Below are 19,552 nucleotides of genomic sequence, written 5' to 3' on the forward strand. Positions count from 1 at the left end.
CCCGGACCTCTCGCACCCTAAGCGAGAATCATACCCCTAGACCAACGAGCCACTCTGCTCAAACGCTTATGTCGAGCCTTCTGTGCAGCAATATTTAGCTGAAAGGAAAGGGAGGTGTGGTGTTGTTTAGTTGCAGAAAAGCTGCCGGCTATATGCTGTACAGCAAAGGTAAGACAGTGCTGACACAAGCACCTGATAATGACAAATAGTTGCGTGGGGAAGGACTTGTCTGGGATTTGAACCTGGGACCTCTCGCACCCTAAGCGAGAATAATACCCTAGACCAACAAGCCTTGACTGGCTATGAATTTAGCTGAAAAAACAACAACATAATTTTCTAGATCACTGACGAGAGTTGAAAATTAACACATTTCAATGAAATGCACCTGTAACGCCTGCGGGCTCGTCCGGGATTTGAACCCGGGACCTCTCGCACCCAAAGCGAGAATCATACCCCTAGACCAACGAGCCGCAATGTGATGGCTCAGGGGGAAAAAATATACATCCAACTGAGGCTAAATCTCCACAGCAGAAACGGGTTAGACAGTGAGGCCGACAAAGAATTGGTGAGGAAGCACAAAAGGGCTCGTCCGGGATTTGAACCCGGGACCTCTCGCACCCAAAGCGAGAATCATACCCCTAGACCAACGAGCCGCTGAGTGCTCCCCTGGGTCTTGTTTTGTCAGGACCCCTTGCAGGCCTGAGCAAGTAAAAAATCTGGTCCAAAATTGGCTCTTTTCCTTCAATGCTAACAAAAGAGTTTCGTCTTTGTTTGTTTCGTTAGCGTCGATTCTTGCAGTAAAGTCTGGCGTTTGTTTCGGAAAGAAGGGCTCGTCCGGGAGTTGAACCCGGGACCTCTCGCACCCGAAGCGAGAATCATACCCCTAGACCAACGAGCCTGGGGCAAGGGTACCTTTTATTCAGTGCCTTTCTTCACAACAAATATTTAGAGTGGTCTGCAGGTAAGACCAATCTTTCAGCTTGGTTCCACTGCGCATCAACATTTCCTAAAGTAAGTCCTGGGTAACGAACTGCAGCAGTTCACCGGTGGCAGCTAGCAGCAAAAGTTGCAGAGTTTCACAGAACAGAGGGCTCGTCCGGGATTTGAACCCGGGACCTCTCGCACCCTAAGCGAGAATCATACCCCTAGACCAACGAGCCACGCTTTGCAAAAGCTTTTGTCGAGCGATTTGTGCAGCAATATTTAACTGAAAGGAAAGGCAGGTCGGGTGGTGTTGAGTTGCAGAAAAGCTGCCGGCTACATGCTGTACAGCAAAGGAGAGACGGTGCTGAAACAAACACATCATACTGACAGAAAGTTGCGTGGGAAAGGTCTCGTCCGGGATTTGAACCCCGGACCTCTCGCACCCTAAGCGAGAATCATACCCCTAGACCAACGAGCCACTCTGCTCAAACGCTTATGTCGAGCCTTCTGTGCAGCAATATTTAGCTGAAAGGAAAGGGAGGTGTGGTGTTGTTTAGTTGCAGAAAAGCTGCCGGCTATATGCTGTACAGCAAAGGTAAGACAGTGCTGACACAAGCACCTGATAATGACAAATAGTTGCGTGGGGAAGGACTTGTCTGGGATTTGAACCTGGGACCTCTCGCACCCTAAGCGAGAATAATACCCTAGACCAACAAGCCTTGACTGGCTATGAATTTAGCTGAAAAAACAACAACATAATTTTCTAGATCACTGACGAGAGTTGAAAATTAACACATTTCAATGAAATGCACCTGTAACGCCTGCGGGCTCGTCCGGGATTTGAACCCGGGACCTCTCGCACCCAAAGCGAGAATCATACCCCTAGACCAACGAGCCGCAATGTGATGGCTCAGGGGGAAAAAATATACATCCAACTGAGGCTAAATCTCCACAGCAGAAACGGGTTAGACAGTGAGGCCGACAAAGAATTGGTGAGGAAGCACAAAAGGGCTCGTCCGGGATTTGAACCCGGGACCTCTCGCACCCAAAGCGAGAATCATACCCCTAGACCAACGAGCCGCTGAGTGCTCCCCTGGGTCTTGTTTTGTCAGGACCCCTTGCAGGCCTGAGCAAGTAAAAAATCTGGTCCAAAATTGGCTCTTTTCCTTCAATGCTAACAAAAGAGTTTCGTCTTTGTTTGTTTCGTTAGCGTCGATTCTTGCAGTAAAGTCTGGCGTTTGTTTCGGAAAGAAGGGCTCGTCCGGGAGTTGAACCCGGGACCTCTCGCACCCGAAGCGAGAATCATACCCCTAGACCAACGAGCCTGGGGCAAGGGTACCTTTTATTCAGTGCCTTTCTTCACAACAAATATTTAGAGTGGTCTGCAGGTAAGACCAATCTTTCAGCTTGGTTCCACTGCGCATCAACATTTCCTAAAGTAAGTCCTGGGTAACGAACTGCAGCAGTTCACCGGTGGCAGCTAGCAGCAAAAGTTGCAGAGTTTCACAGAACAGAGGGCTCGTCCGGGATTTGAACCCGGGACCTCTCGCACCCTAAGCGAGAATCATACCCCTAGACCAACGAGCCACGCTTTGCAAAAGCTTTTGTCGAGCGATTTGTGCAGCAATATTTAACTGAAAGGAAAGGCAGGTCGGGTGGTGTTGAGTTGCAGAAAAGCTGCCGGCTACATGCTGTACAGCAAAGGAGAGACGGTGCTGAAACAAACACATCATACTGACAGAAAGTTGCGTGGGAAAGGTCTCGTCCGGGATTTGAACCCCGGACCTCTCGCACCCTAAGCGAGAATCATACCCCTAGACCAACGAGCCACTCTGCTCAAACGCTTATGTCGAGCCTTCTGTGCAGCAATATTTAGCTGAAAGGAAAGGGAGGTGTGGTGTTGTTTAGTTGCAGAAAAGCTGCCGGCTATATGCTGTACAGCAAAGGTAAGACAGTGCTGACACAAGCACCTGATAATGACAAATAGTTGCGTGGGGAAGGACTTGTCTGGGATTTGAACCTGGGACCTCTCGCACCCTAAGCGAGAATAATACCCTAGACCAACAAGCCTTGACTGGCTATGAATTTAGCTGAAAAAACAACAACATAATTTTCTAGATCACTGACGAGAGTTGAAAATTAACACATTTCAATGAAATGCACCTGTAACGCCTGCGGGCTCGTCCGGGATTTGAACCCGGGACCTCTCGCACCCAAAGCGAGAATCATACCCCTAGACCAACGAGCCGCAATGTGATGGCTCAGGGGGAAAAAATATACATCCAACTGAGGCTAAATCTCCACAGCAGAAACGGGTTAGACAGTGAGGCCGACAAAGAATTGGTGAGGAAGCACAAAAGGGCTCGTCCGGGATTTGAACCCGGGACCTCTCGCACCCAAAGCGAGAATCATACCCCTAGACCAACGAGCCGCTGAGTGCTCCCCTGGGTCTTGTTTTGTCAGGACCCCTTGCAGGCCTGAGCAAGTAAAAAATCTGGTCCAAAATTGGCTCTTTTCCTTCAATGCTAACAAAAGAGTTTCGTCTTTGTTTGTTTCGTTAGCGTCGATTCTTGCAGTAAAGTCTGGCGTTTGTTTCGGAAAGAAGGGCTCGTCCGGGAGTTGAACCCGGGACCTCTCGCACCCGAAGCGAGAATCATACCCCTAGACCAACGAGCCTGGGGCAAGGGTACCTTTTATTCAGTGCCTTTCTTCACAACAAATATTTAGAGTGGTCTGCAGGTAAGACCAATCTTTCAGCTTGGTTCCACTGCGCATCAACATTTCCTAAAGTAAGTCCTGGGTAACGAACTGCAGCAGTTCACCGGTGGCAGCTAGCAGCAAAAGTTGCAGAGTTTCACAGAACAGAGGGCTCGTCCGGGATTTGAACCCGGGACCTCTCGCACCCTAAGCGAGAATCATACCCCTAGACCAACGAGCCACGCTTTGCAAAAGCTTTTGTCGAGCGATTTGTGCAGCAATATTTAACTGAAAGGAAAGGCAGGTCGGGTGGTGTTGAGTTGCAGAAAAGCTGCCGGCTACATGCTGTACAGCAAAGGAGAGACGGTGCTGAAACAAACACATCATACTGACAGAAAGTTGCGTGGGAAAGGTCTCGTCCGGGATTTGAACCCCGGACCTCTCGCACCCTAAGCGAGAATCATACCCCTAGACCAACGAGCCACTCTGCTCAAACGCTTATGTCGAGCCTTCTGTGCAGCAATATTTAGCTGAAAGGAAAGGGAGGTGTGGTGTTGTTTAGTTGCAGAAAAGCTGCCGGCTATATGCTGTACAGCAAAGGTAAGACAGTGCTGACACAAGCACCTGATAATGACAAATAGTTGCGTGGGGAAGGACTTGTCTGGGATTTGAACCTGGGACCTCTCGCACCCTAAGCGAGAATAATACCCTAGACCAACAAGCCTTGACTGGCTATGAATTTAGCTGAAAAAACAACAACATAATTTTCTAGATCACTGACGAGAGTTGAAAATTAACACATTTCAATGAAATGCACCTGTAACGCCTGCGGGCTCGTCCGGGATTTGAACCCGGGACCTCTCGCACCCAAAGCGAGAATCATACCCCTAGACCAACGAGCCGCAATGTGATGGCTCAGGGGGAAAAAATATACATCCAACTGAGGCTAAATCTCCACAGCAGAAACGGGTTAGACAGTGAGGCCGACAAAGAATTGGTGAGGAAGCACAAAAGGGCTCGTCCGGGATTTGAACCCGGGACCTCTCGCACCCAAAGCGAGAATCATACCCCTAGACCAACGAGCCGCTGAGTGCTCCCCTGGGTCTTGTTTTGTCAGGACCCCTTGCAGGCCTGAGCAAGTAAAAAATCTGGTCCAAAATTGGCTCTTTTCCTTCAATGCTAACAAAAGAGTTTCGTCTTTGTTTGTTTCGTTAGCGTCGATTCTTGCAGTAAAGTCTGGCGTTTGTTTCGGAAAGAAGGGCTCGTCCGGGAGTTGAACCCGGGACCTCTCGCACCCGAAGCGAGAATCATACCCCTAGACCAACGAGCCTGGGGCAAGGGTACCTTTTATTCAGTGCCTTTCTTCACAACAAATATTTAGAGTGGTCTGCAGGTAAGACCAATCTTTCAGCTTGGTTCCACTGCGCATCAACATTTCCTAAAGTAAGTCCTGGGTAACGAACTGCAGCAGTTCACCGGTGGCAGCTAGCAGCAAAAGTTGCAGAGTTTCACAGAACAGAGGGCTCGTCCGGGATTTGAACCCGGGACCTCTCACACCCTAAGCGAGAATCATACCCCTAGACCAACGAGCCACGCTTTGCAAAAGCTTTTGTCGAGCGTTTTGTGCAGCAATATTTAACTGAAAGGAAAGGCAGGTCGGGTGGTGTTGAGTTGCAGAAAAGCTGCCGGCTACATGCTGTACAGCAAAGGAGAGACGGTGCTGAAACAAACACATCATACTGACAGAAAGTTGCGTGGGAAAGGTCTCGTCCGGGATTTGAACCCCGGACCTCTCGCACCCTAAGCGAGAATCATACCCCTAGACCAACGAGCCACTCTGCTCAAACGCTTATGTCGAGCCTTCTGTGCAGCAATATTTAGCTGAAAGGAAAGGGAGGTGTGGTGTTGTTTAGTTGCAGAAAAGCTGCCGGCTATATGCTGTACAGCAAAGGTAAGACAGTGCTGACACAAGCACCTGATAATGACAAATAGTTGCGTGGGGAAGGACTTGTCTGGGATTTGAACCCGGGACCTCTCGCACCCTAAGCGAGAATAATACCCTAGACCAACAAGCCTTGACTGGCTATGAATTTAGCTGAAAAAACAACAACATAATTTTCTAGATCACTGACGAGAGTTGAAAATTAACACATTTCAATGAAATGCACCTGTAACGCCTGCGGGCTCGTCCGGGATTTGAACCCGGGACCTCTCGCACCCAAAGCGAGAATCATACCCCTAGACCAACGAGCCGCAATGTGATGGCTCAGGGGGAAAAAATATACATCCAACTGAGGCTAAATCTCCACAGCAGAAACGGGTTAGACAGTGAGGCCGACAAAGAATTGGTGAGGAAGCACAAAAGGGCTCGTCCGGGATTTGAACCCGGGACCTCTCGCACCCAAAGCGAGAATCATACCCCTAGACCAACGAGCCGCTGAGTGCTCCCCTGGGTCTTGTTTTGTCAGGACCCCTTGCAGGCCTGAGCAAGTAAAAAATCTGGTCCAAAATTGGCTCTTTTCCTTCAATGCTAACAAAAGAGTTTCGTCTTTGTTTGTTTCATTAGCGTCGATTCTTGCAGTAAAGTCTGGCGTTTGTTTCGGAAAGAAGGGCTCGTCCGGGAGTTGAACCCGGGACCTCTCGCACCCGAAGCGAGAATCATACCCCTAGACCAACGAGCCTGGGGCAAGGGTACCTTTAATTCAGTGCCTTTCTTCACAACAAATATTTAGAGTGGTCTGCAGGTAAGACCAATCTTTCAGCTTGGTTCCACTGCGCATCAACATTTCCTAAAGTAAGTCCTGGGTAACGAACTGCAGCAGTTCACCGGTGGCAGCTAGCAGCAAAAGTTGCAGAGTTTCACAGAACAGAGGGCTCGTCCGGGATTTGAACCCGGGACCTCTCGCACCCTAAGCGAGAATCATACCCCTAGACCAACGAGCCTGGGGCAAGGGTACCTTTTATTCAGAGCCTTTCTTCACAACAAATATTTAGAGTGGTCTGGAGGTAAGACCAATCTTTCAGCTTGGTTCCACTGCGCATCAACATTTCCTAAAGTAAGTCCTGGGTAACGAACTGCAGCAGTTCACCGGTGGCAGCTAGCAGCAAAAGTTGCAGAGTTTCACAGAACAGAGGGCTCGTCCGGGATTTGAACCCGGGACCTCTCGCACCCTAAGCGAGAATCATACTCCTAGACCAACGAGCCACGCTGCGCAAAAGCTTTTGTCGAGCGTTTTGTGCAGCAATATTTAACTGAAAGGAAAGGCAGGTCGGGTGGTGTTGAGTTGCAGAAAAGCTGCCGGCTACATGCTGTACAGCAAAGGAGAGACGGTGCTGACACAAACACATCATACTGACAGAAAGTTGCGTGGGAAAGGTCTCGTCCGGGATTTGAACCCCGGACCTCTCGCACCCTAAGCGAGAATCATACCCCTAGACCAACGAGCCACTCTGCTCAAACGCTTATGTCGAGCCTTCTGTGCAGCAATATTTAGCTGAAAGGAAAGGGAGGTGTGGTGTTGTTTAGTTGCAGAAAAGCTGCCGGCTATATGCTGTACAGCAAAGGTAAGACAGTGCTGACACAAGCACCTGATAATGACAAATAGTTGCGTGGGGAAGGACTTGTCTGGGATTTGAACCCGGGACCTCTCGCACCCTAAGCGAGAATCATACCCTAGACCAACAAGCCTTGACTGGCTATGAATTTAGCTGAAAAAACAACAACATAATTTTGTAGATCACTGACGAGAGTTGAAAATTAACACATTTCAATGAAATGCACCTGTAACGCCTGCGGGCTCGTCCGGGATTTGAACCCGGGACCTCTCGCACCCAAAGCGAGAATCATACCTCTAGACCAACGAGCCGCAATGTGATGGCTCAGGGGGAAAAAATATACATCCAACTGAGGCTAAATCTCCACAGCAGAAAAGCGTTAGACAGTGAGGCCGACAAAGAATTGGTGAGGAAGCACAAAAGGGCTCGTCCGGGATTTGAACCCGGGACCTCTCGCACCCAAAGCGAGAATCATACCCCTAGACCAACGAGCCGCTGAGTGCTCCCCTGGGTCTTGTTTTGTCAGGACCCCTTGCAGGCCTGAGAGAGTAAAAAATCTGGTCCAAAATTGGCTCTTTTCCTTCAATGCTAACAAAAGAGTTTCGTCTTTGTTTGTTTCGTTAGCGTCGATTCTTGCAGTAAAGTCTGGCGTTTGTTTTGGAAAGAAGGGCTCGTCCGGGAGTTGAACCCGGGACCTCTCGCACCCGAAGCGAGAATCATACCCCTAGACCAACGAGCCTGGGGCAAGGGTACCTTTTATTCAGTGCCTTTCTTCACAACAAATATTTAGAGTGTTCTGCAGGTAAGGCCAATCTTTCAGCTTGGTTCCACTGCGCATCAACATTTCCCAAAGTAAGTCCTGGGTAACGAACTGCAGCAGTTCACCGGTGGCAGCTAGCAGCAAAAGTTGCAGAGTTTCACAGAACAGAGGGCTCGTCCGGGATTTGAACCCGGGACCTCTCGCACCCTAAGCGAGAATCATACCCCTAGACCAACGAGCCACGCTGCGCAAAAGCTTTTGTCGAGCGTTTTGTGCAGCAATATTTAACTGAAAGGAAAGGCAGGTCGGGTGGTGTTGAGTTGCAGAAAAGCTGCCGGCTACATGCTGTACAGCAAAGGAGAGACGGTGCTGACACAAACACATCATACTGACAGAAAGTTGCGTGGGAAAGGTCTCGTCCGGGATTTGAACCCCGGACCTCTCGCACCCTTTGTTATCACAAAGGGTCTCGATGTCTCTACAGCTGTTAAAGACCTGGCCTTATCTGATCATTTTTGCGTGTTCTTTGATGTGTCTATGTCCCCACACACTCAAAACACAGCTATGATGGTAAAAAGGAGAATCATAAATGATCAGACAAGTGCTCTCTTTGAGCAAGCACTTTCACTAAAGTCAAGTCAACTGTCAGACTCTGAAGACTTATTTGATCACTTTAATGCAAAAATGGCAAACATTATGGATGACATTGCTCCATTACAATTCAAGAAAGTTAAGGACAAACAGAAAGCACCATGGAGGCAAAATCCAGCAGTTAAACTTCTAAAAAGAGAGTGTAGGAAGACTGAAAGAAAATGGCGTAAATACAAACTTCAGATCCACTATGAAATCCATAAAGAGATGCTCCGCACATATAACTCTGAAATATGCAAAGCAAGACAGTCTTTCTTTTCTAACATTATCAATAGAAGTTCAAATAACACTCGTATTCTATTTTCAACTGTTGATAAGTTAACAAATCCCCCCTCACAATTAGCGCCTGAACTTCTCTCAACTAATAAATGCAATGAGTTTTCATCTTTTTTTAAAGGTAAAATTGACAAAATCAGACTCAACATATCTGCTCAATTACAAATTCAACAACCTGAACTTCCAGCAACAAACAGAGGGAAACTAAACTTGATGTCAGAGTTCAGCTTGATAGACTACGAAACACTTGAAAAAACGGTACAGAATCTCAGCCCTTCCACATGTGTCTTAGACACTCTGCCTACCAATTTCTTCAAAACTGTTTTTCACCTCATAGCGGCGGATGTCCTTCAAATTGTAAATGTATCATTGCTGTCTGGCACTTTTCCTAAGTCACTGAAAACAGCTGTTGTAAAGCCACTTCTCAAGAAGAATAACCTGGATGCCTCCATGCTAAACAATTACAGGCCCATATCCAATCTACCTTTTATTGGCAAAATTATTGAAAAAGTAGTCTTTAATCAATTAACCACCTTCCTAACATCAAATGGGTATTTTGATTACTTTCAGTCTGGTTTTCGGGCAAATCACAGCACTGAAACAGCTCTCATTAAAGTTTCCAATGACATACGCCTCAACACAGATTCAGGTAAAACATCAGTCCTAGTGCTACTGGACCTTAGTGCAGCATTTGACACTGTTGATCACAATATTTTACTACACAGACTAGAACACTGGGTTGGATTTACAGGCATAGTTATCAGCTGGCTAAAATCATATCTACAAGAAAGGAGCTTCTTTGTTGCCATCGGAAACTGTACCTCAACACCAACGTCCTTGACCTGTGGTGTTCCCCAGGGGTCGATCTTGGGGCCACTATTATTCAACCTCTATATGCTCCCACTTGGACAAATCATTCAAAATAATTTGATTTCATATCATAGCTATGCAGATGACACACAAATTTACTTAGCTCTATCACCAAACAACTATGGTCCTCTTGAATCTATGTGTCAGTGTATAGAACAAATCAACACCTGGATGTCTCAAAATTTTCTTCAGCTGAACAAAGAAAAAACTGAAGTAATTATATTTGGTAAAAATGAGGAAAGACTTAGGGTTGCCACTCTCCTTGACACAAAAGGGTTGAAGGCAAAGGATACTGTTAAAAACCTTGGTGTATTAATTGACAGTGATCTAAATTTCAACAGCCACATGAAAGCGATAACTAAATCAGCTTTTTACCACCTCAAAAATATTGTCAAACTCAGAGGGCTGATGTCAAAACATGACTTAGAAAAACTCATTCATGCATTTATCTCCAGCAGGGTTGATTACTGCAATGGACTGTTCACAGGCCTTCCTAAAAAGACTATTAAACAGCTTCAGGTGATACAAAATGCAGCAGCTAGGACTCTAACAAAAACTAAAAGAACTGACCACATTACTCCAATTCTTAAGTCCTTGCACTGGCTTCCAGTAAGTCACAGAATTGACTTTAAAGCACTATTGCTTGTTTATAAATCAGTAAATGGAGCAGGACCTAAATACTTGTCAGACATGCTTCAGCAGTACACACCTTCTCGTCCTCTCAGGTCCCAGGTGAAAAACCTGCTAGTAAAACCTACAGTTAGAACTAAACATGGTGAAGCAGCTTTTAGCTGCTATGCGGCTCAGCTGTGGAACCAACTTTCGGATGACATTAAAAAGGCCCCAACTGTAGCCAGTTTTAAATCTAGACTTAAGACCAAACTGTTCTCAGACGCTTTCTGCTAACTGTGCCGAGTTACAAATTCTGAATCTGCCTCGATAATTATTCTACTTTGTCTTTTATTACTTTTTTTACTACTTTTGCCTTTGTTTTTGCTTACTAATTATTCTTTATTTTTAAATGATTTTACCTTGTGTTTTATGTTTTCCTTTTATTATGATCTTTACCTTTTAACTATTCTTTGACTATATTGCCCTTCTATGCTTTTATTTGTTATTATCGTTTGGTTTTGTTTATGTAAAGCACATTGAATGACCTCTGTGTATGAAATGTGCTATATAAATAAACTTGACTTGACTTGACTTGACTGGGTAACGAACTGCAGCAGTTCACCGGTGGCAGCTAGCAGCAAAAGTTGCAGAGTTTCACAGAACAGAGGGCTCGTCCGGGATTTGAACCCGGGACCTCTCGCACCCTAAGCGAGAATCATACCCCTAGACCAACGAGCCTGGGGCAAGGGTACCTTTTATTCAGTGCCTTTCTTCACAACAAATATTTAGAGTGGTCTGCAGGTAAGACCAATCTTTCAGCTTGGTTCCACTGCGCATCAACATTTCCTAAAGTAAGTCCTGGGTAACGAACTGCAGCAGTTCACCGGTGGCAGCTAGCAGCAAAAGTTGCAGAGTTTCACAGAACAGAGGGCTCGTCCGGGATTTGAACCCGGGACCTCTCGCACCCTAAGCGAGAATCATACCCCTAGACCAACGAGCCTGGGGCAAGGGTACCTTTTATTCAGTGCCTTTCTTCACAACAAATATTTAGAGTGGTCTGCAGGTAAGACCAATCTTTCAGCTTGGTTCCACTGCGCATCAACATTTCCTAAAGTAAGTCCTGGGTAACGAACTGCAGCAGTTCACCGATGGCAGCTAGCAGCAAAAGTTGCAGAGTTTCACAGAACAGAGGGCTCGTCCGGGATTTGAACCCGGGACCTCTCGCACCCTAAGCGAGAATCATACCCCTAGACCGACGAGCCTGGGGCAAGGGTACCTTTTATTCAGAGCCTTTCTTCACAACAAATATTTAGAGTGGTCTGCAGGTAAGACCAATCTTTCAGCTTGGTTCCACTGCGCATCAACATTTCCTAAAGTAAGTCCTGGGTAACGAACTGCAGCAGTTCACCGGTGGCAGCTAGCAGCAAAAGTTGCAGAGTTTCACAGAACAGAGGGCTCGTCCGGGATTTGAACCCGGGACCTCTCGCACCCTAAGCGAGAATCATACCCCTAGACCAACGAGCCTGGGGCAAGGGTACCTTTTATTCAGTGCCTTTCTTCACAACAAATATTTAGAGTGGTCTGCAGGTAAGACCAATCTTTCAGCTTGGTTCCACTGCGCATCAACATTTCCTAAAGTAAGTCCTGGGTAACGAACTGCAGCAGTTCACCGGTGGCAGCTAGCAGCAAAAGTTGCAGAGTTTCACAGAACAGAGGGCTCGTCCGGGATTTGAACCCGGGACCTCTCGCACCCTAAGCGAGAATCATACCCCTAGACCAACGAGCCTGGGGCAAGGGTACCTTTTATTCAGTGCCTTTCTTCACAACAAATATTTAGAGTGGTCTGCAGGTAAGACCAATCTTTCAGCTTGGTTCCACTGCGCATCAACATTTCCTAAAGTAAGTCCTGGGTAACGAACTGCAGCAGTTCACCGGTGGCAGCTAGCAGCAAAAGTTGCAGAGTTTCACAGAACAGAGGGCTCGTCCGGGATTTGAACCCGGGACCTCTCGCACCCTAAGCGAGAATCATACCCCTAGACCAACGAGCCACGCTGCGCAAAAGCTTTTGTCGAGCGTTTTGTGCAGCAATATTTAACTGAAAGGAAAGGTAGGTCGGGTGGTGTTGAGTTGCAGAAAAGCTGCCGGCTACATGCTGTACAGCAAAGGAGAGACGGTGCTGACACAAACACATCATACTGACAGAAAGTTGCGTGGGAAAGGTCTCGTCCGGGATTTGAACCCCGGACCTCTCGCACCCTAAGCGAGAATCATACCCCTAGACCAACGAGCCACTCTGCTCAAACGCTTATGTCGAGCCTTCTGTGCAGCAATATTTAGCTGAAAGGAAAGGGAGGTGTGGTGTTGTTTAGTTGCAGAAAAGCTGCCGGCTATATGCTGTACAGCAAAGGTAAGACAGTGCTGACACAAGCACCTGATAATGACAAATAGTTGCGTGGGGAAGGACTTGTCTGGGATTTGAACCCGGGACCTCTCGCACCCTAAGCGAGAATCATACCCTAGACCAACAAGCCTTGACTGGCTATGAATTTAGCTGAAAAAACAACAACATAATTTTGTAGATCACTGACGAGAGTTGAAAACTAACACATTTCAATGAAATGCACCTGTAACGCCTGCGGGCTCGTCCGGGATTTGAACCCAGGACCTCTCGCACCCAAAGCGAGAATCATACCCCTAGACCAACGAGCCGCAATGTGATGGCTCAGGGGGAAAAAATATACATCCAACTGAGGCTAAATCTCCACAGCAGAAACGCGTTAGACAGTGAGGCCGACAAAGAATTGGTGAGGAAGCACATAAGGGCTCGTCCGGGATTTGAACCCGGGACCTCTCGCACCCAAAGCGAGAATCATACCCCTAGACCAACGAGCCGCTGAGTGCTCCCCTGGGTCTTGTTTTGTCAGGACTCCTTGCAGGCCTGAGCAAGTAAAAAATCTGGTCCAAAATTGGCTCTTTTCCTTCAATGCTAACAAAAGAGTTTCGTCTTTGTTTGTTTCGTTAGCGTCGATTCTTGCAGTAAAGTCTGGCGTTTGTTTCGGAAAGAAGGGCTCGTCGAACCCGGGACCTCTCGCACCCGAAGCTAGAATCATACCCCTAGACCAACGAGCCTGGGGCAAGGGTACCTTTTATTCAGTGCCTTTCTTCACAACAAATATTTAGAGTGGTCTGCAGGTAAGACCAATCTTTCAGCTTGGTTCAACTGCGCATCAACATTTCCTAAAGTAAGTCCTGGGAGGAGATCATGCCGAAAATGTACTGAGCTAGAACAGAGGATTTCTACTTTGGAATCAAAGATGCATGCCCTTCCATCAACGACAGATGAACTACGAGAGGCATCTCATGAAGTGAGTACAGCAACTACTGGAAATGCAGAGAATGTAACCCAGCAGTCTAATATCACTGCTAATAGAGCAGATGAATGCATCGACCTCACAAAGGGAAATGTGAGTACAGAGCCTTGGCACAGGCAAGGTGCCAGACCAAAAAACAAAAAACGTAATACAAGAACTGTAATTACCTCAACACCAGTAAATTCAGATGTTAACTTCAGGCCTCGTATCAGAAATACAGACAGATCAGCAAGCTACTACAGGGCTTGTGGTCCTAAGGGAAGCCCACAGCCCCTAACACTATGGAACAGATTTGAATGCCTCCGGGACGTGAGAGAGGAATTTTCCAGGGAACAGACCCAAAGCAGGCAGCGATCAAACCACAACAAAAGAAAGATGGGCACAGACAAGAAGCAGCACTCGACCCCTATTCATCCCACAACCCTCGTTCTAGGCGACTTTGCTGTGAGACATATAAATGGGGAAAGGATGATTGTATGTTGTTTCCCAAATGCTTCAGTGTCTGACACAAAAAACAAGCTTGCAGAACTGGTGTCAAAATATGCAACTATCAAGCGCATCATTGTGCATGTTGGAGCAAATGACATCTACAGAGAACAGCTGTATGTCAAAGAAGATTTCAAGGAACTTTTCTCTGCCCTATATGAGCTTGGAATACAAATTTTCATCAGTGGCCCACTCCCAGCAGAGGGAAGCTTTGTATTTTCCAGACTATTCAGTTTAAACACCTGGCTCGCAAAAACATGCTTTTCAGTTGGGATGAATTTTATTGACAATTTTAACCTTTTTTGGAATCGCAGGGAATACTTCAGACCAAATAGCACAGAGCTGAGTTGGACTGGGGCCAAGATCTTAACCGAATACTATCACCTCTCTCTCCTGCACCCAACATTTTTTCTGCCAACCTTGAGCCGAGCCTCTGATAATCGCTCAGTGGCCATACAGACAGAACAAGCGGATGACATCAACAACTCAGCTAAACCAAAACACTCTGCACAGGCTGAAACAGAGATATGCCCAACCTCCCCTGCTGTGGGGCCCTCTGATAACCACCCGCTAGCCTCCACTGAAATGCAGACCTTGGAGAAACATAAACAACCAGCTCAACAATGCCAAGCCATGTCCACTGGACAAGATAAGATGGGTGCTGCTAAAATGACTCAAAGTCAATCACTGGCGTCAAACTCCCTGGAATCTCAGCAAACAAATGGATGTGATGAGCATGAGGAGATAGCACCTATCAAAGCTGCTGAGAGGATATCAGAAAGGAAGGGTCATGTTGTAACACCAGTACCAATACCCCTCCCCACCTCCGTCGTCTCCTTGTCACCACAAAGACACAACAACATGGAATACACTACTGGAATACATGCTGAAAGCGGAGCATCTGCAACAAACTTCCCAGAACCTCAGCAGGCAGATGGAGACTCTGGATCAATTTTCAACCCCAACCTCCTTGATTTCCCATCACCACCCACACCCAATCACGTCCCCACCCAATCAAACTCCCCAGGCCACACAAACCCCCCTAATCTCCCATCCCCATCCCCACCCCTTCATCCCACCACCCACTCAAACTCCACAGGATCCCCTGAATACCCATCACCATCCCCACCCAAGCACATGATGTTCCCTGCAAGAATGGAGAGACTGCTACCAGTAGCCATGCAGAGTTTTACTAGCCCAAGATCATTAGCACCAAAGAAGCGAAGGGCACCTCCACCCCCTCGCCCTCCCCCTCCCCGTTTAGAAGGATCTCTTAAGCAGCAGCAACCTCTTAGTTCATTTTCTCAGCCGGCATATAGCATGGAATGTGCAGTGGAAAATACAGATGGCAGCAGCAGGGGACAATTATATGATGACTGTATTGCATGATATTCTCAGGGTCCCTGCAATATAAATGGTACTGACAGTAGTTTTGAAAACATGCCGGGACCCAGTAAGCCCATGACATTCTCTATTCCTGTATTGACAAGAAATAGAACACAAATGCATCGAGCTTATAGGGTAAACCAGTCCAATCTCCTACCCGTACCACATCAACCTCAGATTTCCCCCATGGATCATATTTCCCCAACACTTAAACTAACAAAACTAGCACTCCTAAATATCAGATCTCTTTCAAACAAATCATTCTTAATTCATGATCTAATTTGCACACACAACCTTGATTTTTTACTTTTAACTGAGACATGGTTAGATCAAGCAAACAGTGCTGCTACTCTCATCGAATCAGCTCCCCCAAACTTCAGTTTTTTGAGTGCTACCAGAGCAAATAAAAGAGGTGGGGGGATAGCCACAATTTTCAAGACGTCTTTTAAGTGCAATCAGTCGTCATTCGGTGACTTTACTTCATTTGAATATCTGTGTGCATGCATTAAGTCTTCTCCTCAGATTTTATTACTGACAATTTACAGGCCTCCAAAACATTCAGCTAAAGTTTTTCTTGAAGAGCTAGGTGAACTGCTATCAGTTGTTTGCATAGAGTATGACTGTCTTATTATATCAGGGGATCTAAACTTGCATGTGGATAATCCTGAAAACAATTATGCCAAGGAATTCATTGCACTAATCGATACTTTCTCCCTAACACAGCATGTACAGGGGCCAACACACTCTCTCGGCCATACCCTCGACCTTGTTATCACAAAGGGTCTCGATGTCTCTACAGCTGTTAAAGACCTGGCCTTATCTGATCATTTTTGCGTGTTCTTTGATGTGTCTATGTCCCCACACACTCAAAACACAGCTATGATGGTAAAAAGGAGAATCATAAATGATCAGACAAGTGCTCTCTTTGAGCAAGCACTTTCACTAAAGTCAAGTCAACTGTCAGACTCTGAAGACTTATTTGATCACTTTAATGCAAAAATGGCAAACATTATGGATGACATTGCTCCATTACAATTCAAGAAAGTTAAGGACAAACAGAAAGCACCATGGAGGCAAAATCCAGCAGTTAAACTTCTAAAAAGAGAGTGTAGGAAGACTGAAAGAAAATGGCGTAAATACAAACTTCAGATCCACTATGAAATCCATAAAGAGATGCTCCGCACATATAACTCTGAAATATGCAAAGCAAGACAGTCTTTCTTTTCTAACATTATCAATAGAAGTTCAAATAACACTCGTATTCTATTTTCAACTGTTGATAAGTTAACAAATCCCCCCTCACAATTAGCGCCTGAACTTCTCTCAACTAATAAATGCAATGAGTTTTCATCTTTTTTTAAAGGTAAAATTGACAAAATCAGACTCAACATATCTGCTCAATTACAAATTCAACAACCTGAACTTCCAGCAACAAACAGAGGGAAACTAAACTTGATGTCAGAGTTCAGCTTGATAGACTACGAAACACTTGAAAAAACGGTACAGAATCTCAGCCCTTCCACATGTGTCTTAGACACTCTGCCTACCAATTTCTTCAAAACTGTTTTTCACCTCATAGCGGCGGATGTCCTTCAAATTGTAAATGTATCATTGCTGTCTGGCACTTTTCCTAAGTCACTGAAAACAGCTGTTGTAAAGCCACTTCTCAAGAAGAATAACCTGGATGCCTCCATGCTAAACAATTACAGGCCCATATCCAATCTACCTTTTATTGGCAAAATTATTGAAAAAGTAGTCTTTAATCAATTAACCACCTTCCTAACATCAAATGGGTATTTTGATTACTTTCAGTCTGGTTTTCGGGCAAATCACAGCACTGAAACAGCTCTCATTAAAGTTTCCAATGACATACGCCTCAACACAGATTCAGGTAAAACATCAGTCCTAGTGCTACTGGACCTTAGTGCAGCATTTGACACTGTTGATCACAATATTTTACTACACAGACTAGAACACTGGGTTGGATTTACAGGCATAGTTATCAGCTGGCTAAAATCATATCTACAAGAAAGGAGCTTCTTTGTTGCCATCGGAAACTGTACCTCAACACCAACGTCCTTGACCTGTGGTGTTCCCCAGGGGTCGATCTTGGGGCCACTATTATTCAACCTCTATATGCTCCCACTTGGACAAATCATTCAAAATAATTTGATTTCATATCATAGCTATGCAGATGACACACAAATTTACTTAGCTCTATCACCAAACAACTATGGTCCTCTTGAATCTATGTGTCAGTGTATAGAACAAATCAACACCTGGATGTCTCAAAATTTTCTTCAGCTGAACAAAGAAAAAACTGAAGTAATTATATTTGGTAAAAATGAGGAAAGACTTAGGGTTGCCACTCTCCTTGACACAAAAGGGTTGAAGGCAAAGGATACTGTTAAAAACCTTGGTGTATTAATTGACAGTGATCTAAATTTCAACAGCCACATGAAAGCGATAACTAAATCAGCTTTTTACCACCTCAAAAATATTGTCAAACTCAGAGGGCTGATGTCAAAACATGACTTAGAAAAACTCATTCATGCATTTATCTCCAGCAGGGTTGATTACTGCAATGGACTGTTCACAGGCCTTCCTAAAAAGACTATTAAACAGCTTCAGGTGATACAAAATGCAGCAGCTAGGACTCTAACAAAAACTAAAAGAACTGACCACATTACTCCAATTCTTAAGTCCTTGCACTGGCTTCCAGTAAGTCACAGAATTGACTTTAAAGCACTATTGCTTGTTTATAAATCAGTAAATGGAGCAGGACCTAAATACTTGTCAGACATGCTTCAGCAGTACACACCTTCTCGTCCTCTCAGGTCCCAGGTGAAAAACCTGCTAGTAAAACCTACAGTTAGAACTAAACATGGTGAAGCAGCTTTTAGCTGCTATGCGGCTCAGCTGTGGAACCAACTTTCGGATGACATTAAAAAGGCCCCAACTGTAGCCAGTTTTAAATCTAGACTTAAGACCAAACTGTTCTCAGACGCTTTCTGCTAACTGTGCCGAGTTACAAATTCTGAATCTGCCTCGATAATTATTCTACTTTGTCTTTTATTACTTTTTTTACTACTTTTGCCTTTGTTTTTGCTTACTAATTATTCTTTATTTTTAAATGATTTTACCTTGTGTTTTATGTTTTCCTTTTATTATGATCTTTACCTTTTAACTATTCTTTGACTATATTGCCCTTCTATGCTTTTATTTGTTATTATCGTTTGGTTTTGTTTATGTAAAGCACATTGAATGACCTCTGTGTATGAAATGTGCTATATAAATAAACTTGACTTGACTTGACTTGACTGGGTAACGAACTGCAGCAGTTCACCGGTGGCAGCTAGCAGCAAAAGTTGCAGAGTTTCACAGAACAGAGGGCTCGTCCGGGATTTGAACCCGGGACCTCTCGCACCCTAAGCGAGAATCATACCCCTAGACCAACGAGCCACGCTGCGCAAAAGCTTTTGTCGAGCGTTTTGTGCAGCAATATTTAACTGAAAGGAAAGGCAGGTCGGGTGGTGTTGAGTTGCAGAAAAGCTGCCGGCTACATGCTGTACAGCAAAGGAGAGACGGTGCTGACACAAACACATCATACTGACAGAAAGTTGCGTGGGAAAGGTCTCGTCCGGGATTTGAACCCCGGACCTCTCGCACCCTAAGTGAAGTGAAGTGAAGTGAAGTCGGCTTTTTATTGTCAATTTCTTTACATGCACTGGTCATACAAAGAATTGAAATTTCGTTTCTTACTTTCCCATGCAGACATAGACATGCTTTAAATACAGACATAGACATACTATGGACATAGCCATAGACAATAAACATTAAATTAAAGTGCAAGACTGAAATATAGAACATGTATGTATCAAAATAGAAATATAGGACATATATTAAAAAAAAATAGAGGTAGTTGTGTTGTATATTTCTATAGTCTTAACAGTTACATGAAGTA

General features: G+C 45.4%; 29 non-coding genes across 29 annotated transcripts; all 29 read right to left on the reverse strand.

Annotated features, from left to right (window-relative positions):
- Window positions 1-398: 398 nt before the first annotated feature.
- On the reverse strand, window positions 399-470 carry trnap-ugg. The gene has a single exon. It is a non-coding gene; the product is annotated as a tRNA-Pro (tRNA).
- A 111-nt stretch (window positions 471-581) lies between these two features.
- On the reverse strand, window positions 582-653 carry trnap-ugg. Its single transcript has one exon. It is a non-coding gene; the product is annotated as a tRNA-Pro (tRNA).
- A 173-nt stretch (window positions 654-826) lies between these two features.
- On the reverse strand, window positions 827-898 carry trnap-cgg. The gene has a single exon. It is a non-coding gene; the product is annotated as a tRNA-Pro (tRNA).
- A 190-nt stretch (window positions 899-1,088) lies between these two features.
- Window positions 1,089-1,160, reverse strand: trnap-agg. The gene has a single exon. It is a non-coding gene; the product is annotated as a tRNA-Pro (tRNA).
- Window positions 1,161-1,749: 589 nt separating this feature from the next.
- On the reverse strand, window positions 1,750-1,821 carry trnap-ugg. Its single transcript has one exon. It is a non-coding gene; the product is annotated as a tRNA-Pro (tRNA).
- Window positions 1,822-1,932: 111 nt separating this feature from the next.
- On the reverse strand, window positions 1,933-2,004 carry trnap-ugg. The gene has a single exon. It is a non-coding gene; the product is annotated as a tRNA-Pro (tRNA).
- Window positions 2,005-2,177: 173 nt separating this feature from the next.
- Window positions 2,178-2,249, reverse strand: trnap-cgg. The gene has a single exon. It is a non-coding gene; the product is annotated as a tRNA-Pro (tRNA).
- A 190-nt stretch (window positions 2,250-2,439) lies between these two features.
- Window positions 2,440-2,511, reverse strand: trnap-agg. The gene has a single exon. It is a non-coding gene; the product is annotated as a tRNA-Pro (tRNA).
- A 589-nt stretch (window positions 2,512-3,100) lies between these two features.
- Window positions 3,101-3,172, reverse strand: trnap-ugg. Its single transcript has one exon. It is a non-coding gene; the product is annotated as a tRNA-Pro (tRNA).
- A 111-nt stretch (window positions 3,173-3,283) lies between these two features.
- Window positions 3,284-3,355, reverse strand: trnap-ugg. The gene has a single exon. It is a non-coding gene; the product is annotated as a tRNA-Pro (tRNA).
- Window positions 3,356-3,528: 173 nt separating this feature from the next.
- On the reverse strand, window positions 3,529-3,600 carry trnap-cgg. The gene has a single exon. It is a non-coding gene; the product is annotated as a tRNA-Pro (tRNA).
- A 190-nt stretch (window positions 3,601-3,790) lies between these two features.
- trnap-agg lies at window positions 3,791-3,862 on the reverse strand. The gene has a single exon. It is a non-coding gene; the product is annotated as a tRNA-Pro (tRNA).
- Window positions 3,863-4,451: 589 nt separating this feature from the next.
- trnap-ugg lies at window positions 4,452-4,523 on the reverse strand. The gene has a single exon. It is a non-coding gene; the product is annotated as a tRNA-Pro (tRNA).
- A 111-nt stretch (window positions 4,524-4,634) lies between these two features.
- On the reverse strand, window positions 4,635-4,706 carry trnap-ugg. The gene has a single exon. It is a non-coding gene; the product is annotated as a tRNA-Pro (tRNA).
- Window positions 4,707-4,879: 173 nt separating this feature from the next.
- trnap-cgg lies at window positions 4,880-4,951 on the reverse strand. Its single transcript has one exon. It is a non-coding gene; the product is annotated as a tRNA-Pro (tRNA).
- An 851-nt stretch (window positions 4,952-5,802) lies between these two features.
- On the reverse strand, window positions 5,803-5,874 carry trnap-ugg. The gene has a single exon. It is a non-coding gene; the product is annotated as a tRNA-Pro (tRNA).
- A 111-nt stretch (window positions 5,875-5,985) lies between these two features.
- trnap-ugg lies at window positions 5,986-6,057 on the reverse strand. Its single transcript has one exon. It is a non-coding gene; the product is annotated as a tRNA-Pro (tRNA).
- A 173-nt stretch (window positions 6,058-6,230) lies between these two features.
- On the reverse strand, window positions 6,231-6,302 carry trnap-cgg. Its single transcript has one exon. It is a non-coding gene; the product is annotated as a tRNA-Pro (tRNA).
- A 190-nt stretch (window positions 6,303-6,492) lies between these two features.
- trnap-agg lies at window positions 6,493-6,564 on the reverse strand. Its single transcript has one exon. It is a non-coding gene; the product is annotated as a tRNA-Pro (tRNA).
- Window positions 6,565-7,598: 1,034 nt separating this feature from the next.
- On the reverse strand, window positions 7,599-7,670 carry trnap-ugg. Its single transcript has one exon. It is a non-coding gene; the product is annotated as a tRNA-Pro (tRNA).
- A 173-nt stretch (window positions 7,671-7,843) lies between these two features.
- trnap-cgg lies at window positions 7,844-7,915 on the reverse strand. Its single transcript has one exon. It is a non-coding gene; the product is annotated as a tRNA-Pro (tRNA).
- Window positions 7,916-8,105: 190 nt separating this feature from the next.
- Window positions 8,106-8,177, reverse strand: trnap-agg. The gene has a single exon. It is a non-coding gene; the product is annotated as a tRNA-Pro (tRNA).
- A 2,834-nt stretch (window positions 8,178-11,011) lies between these two features.
- trnap-agg lies at window positions 11,012-11,083 on the reverse strand. Its single transcript has one exon. It is a non-coding gene; the product is annotated as a tRNA-Pro (tRNA).
- Window positions 11,084-11,273: 190 nt separating this feature from the next.
- On the reverse strand, window positions 11,274-11,345 carry trnap-agg. Its single transcript has one exon. It is a non-coding gene; the product is annotated as a tRNA-Pro (tRNA).
- Window positions 11,346-11,797: 452 nt separating this feature from the next.
- Window positions 11,798-11,869, reverse strand: trnap-agg. The gene has a single exon. It is a non-coding gene; the product is annotated as a tRNA-Pro (tRNA).
- A 190-nt stretch (window positions 11,870-12,059) lies between these two features.
- trnap-agg lies at window positions 12,060-12,131 on the reverse strand. The gene has a single exon. It is a non-coding gene; the product is annotated as a tRNA-Pro (tRNA).
- A 190-nt stretch (window positions 12,132-12,321) lies between these two features.
- Window positions 12,322-12,393, reverse strand: trnap-agg. Its single transcript has one exon. It is a non-coding gene; the product is annotated as a tRNA-Pro (tRNA).
- Window positions 12,394-13,165: 772 nt separating this feature from the next.
- trnap-ugg lies at window positions 13,166-13,237 on the reverse strand. Its single transcript has one exon. It is a non-coding gene; the product is annotated as a tRNA-Pro (tRNA).
- A 5,741-nt stretch (window positions 13,238-18,978) lies between these two features.
- trnap-agg lies at window positions 18,979-19,050 on the reverse strand. The gene has a single exon. It is a non-coding gene; the product is annotated as a tRNA-Pro (tRNA).
- Between the last annotated feature and the right edge of the window lie 502 nt (window positions 19,051-19,552).

The sequence above is a fragment of the Alosa sapidissima genome, chromosome 8, assembly GCF_018492685.1.
Source record: "Alosa sapidissima isolate fAloSap1 chromosome 8, fAloSap1.pri, whole genome shotgun sequence".
Classification (NCBI taxonomy): Eukaryota; Metazoa; Chordata; class Actinopteri; order Clupeiformes; family Clupeidae; genus Alosa; species Alosa sapidissima.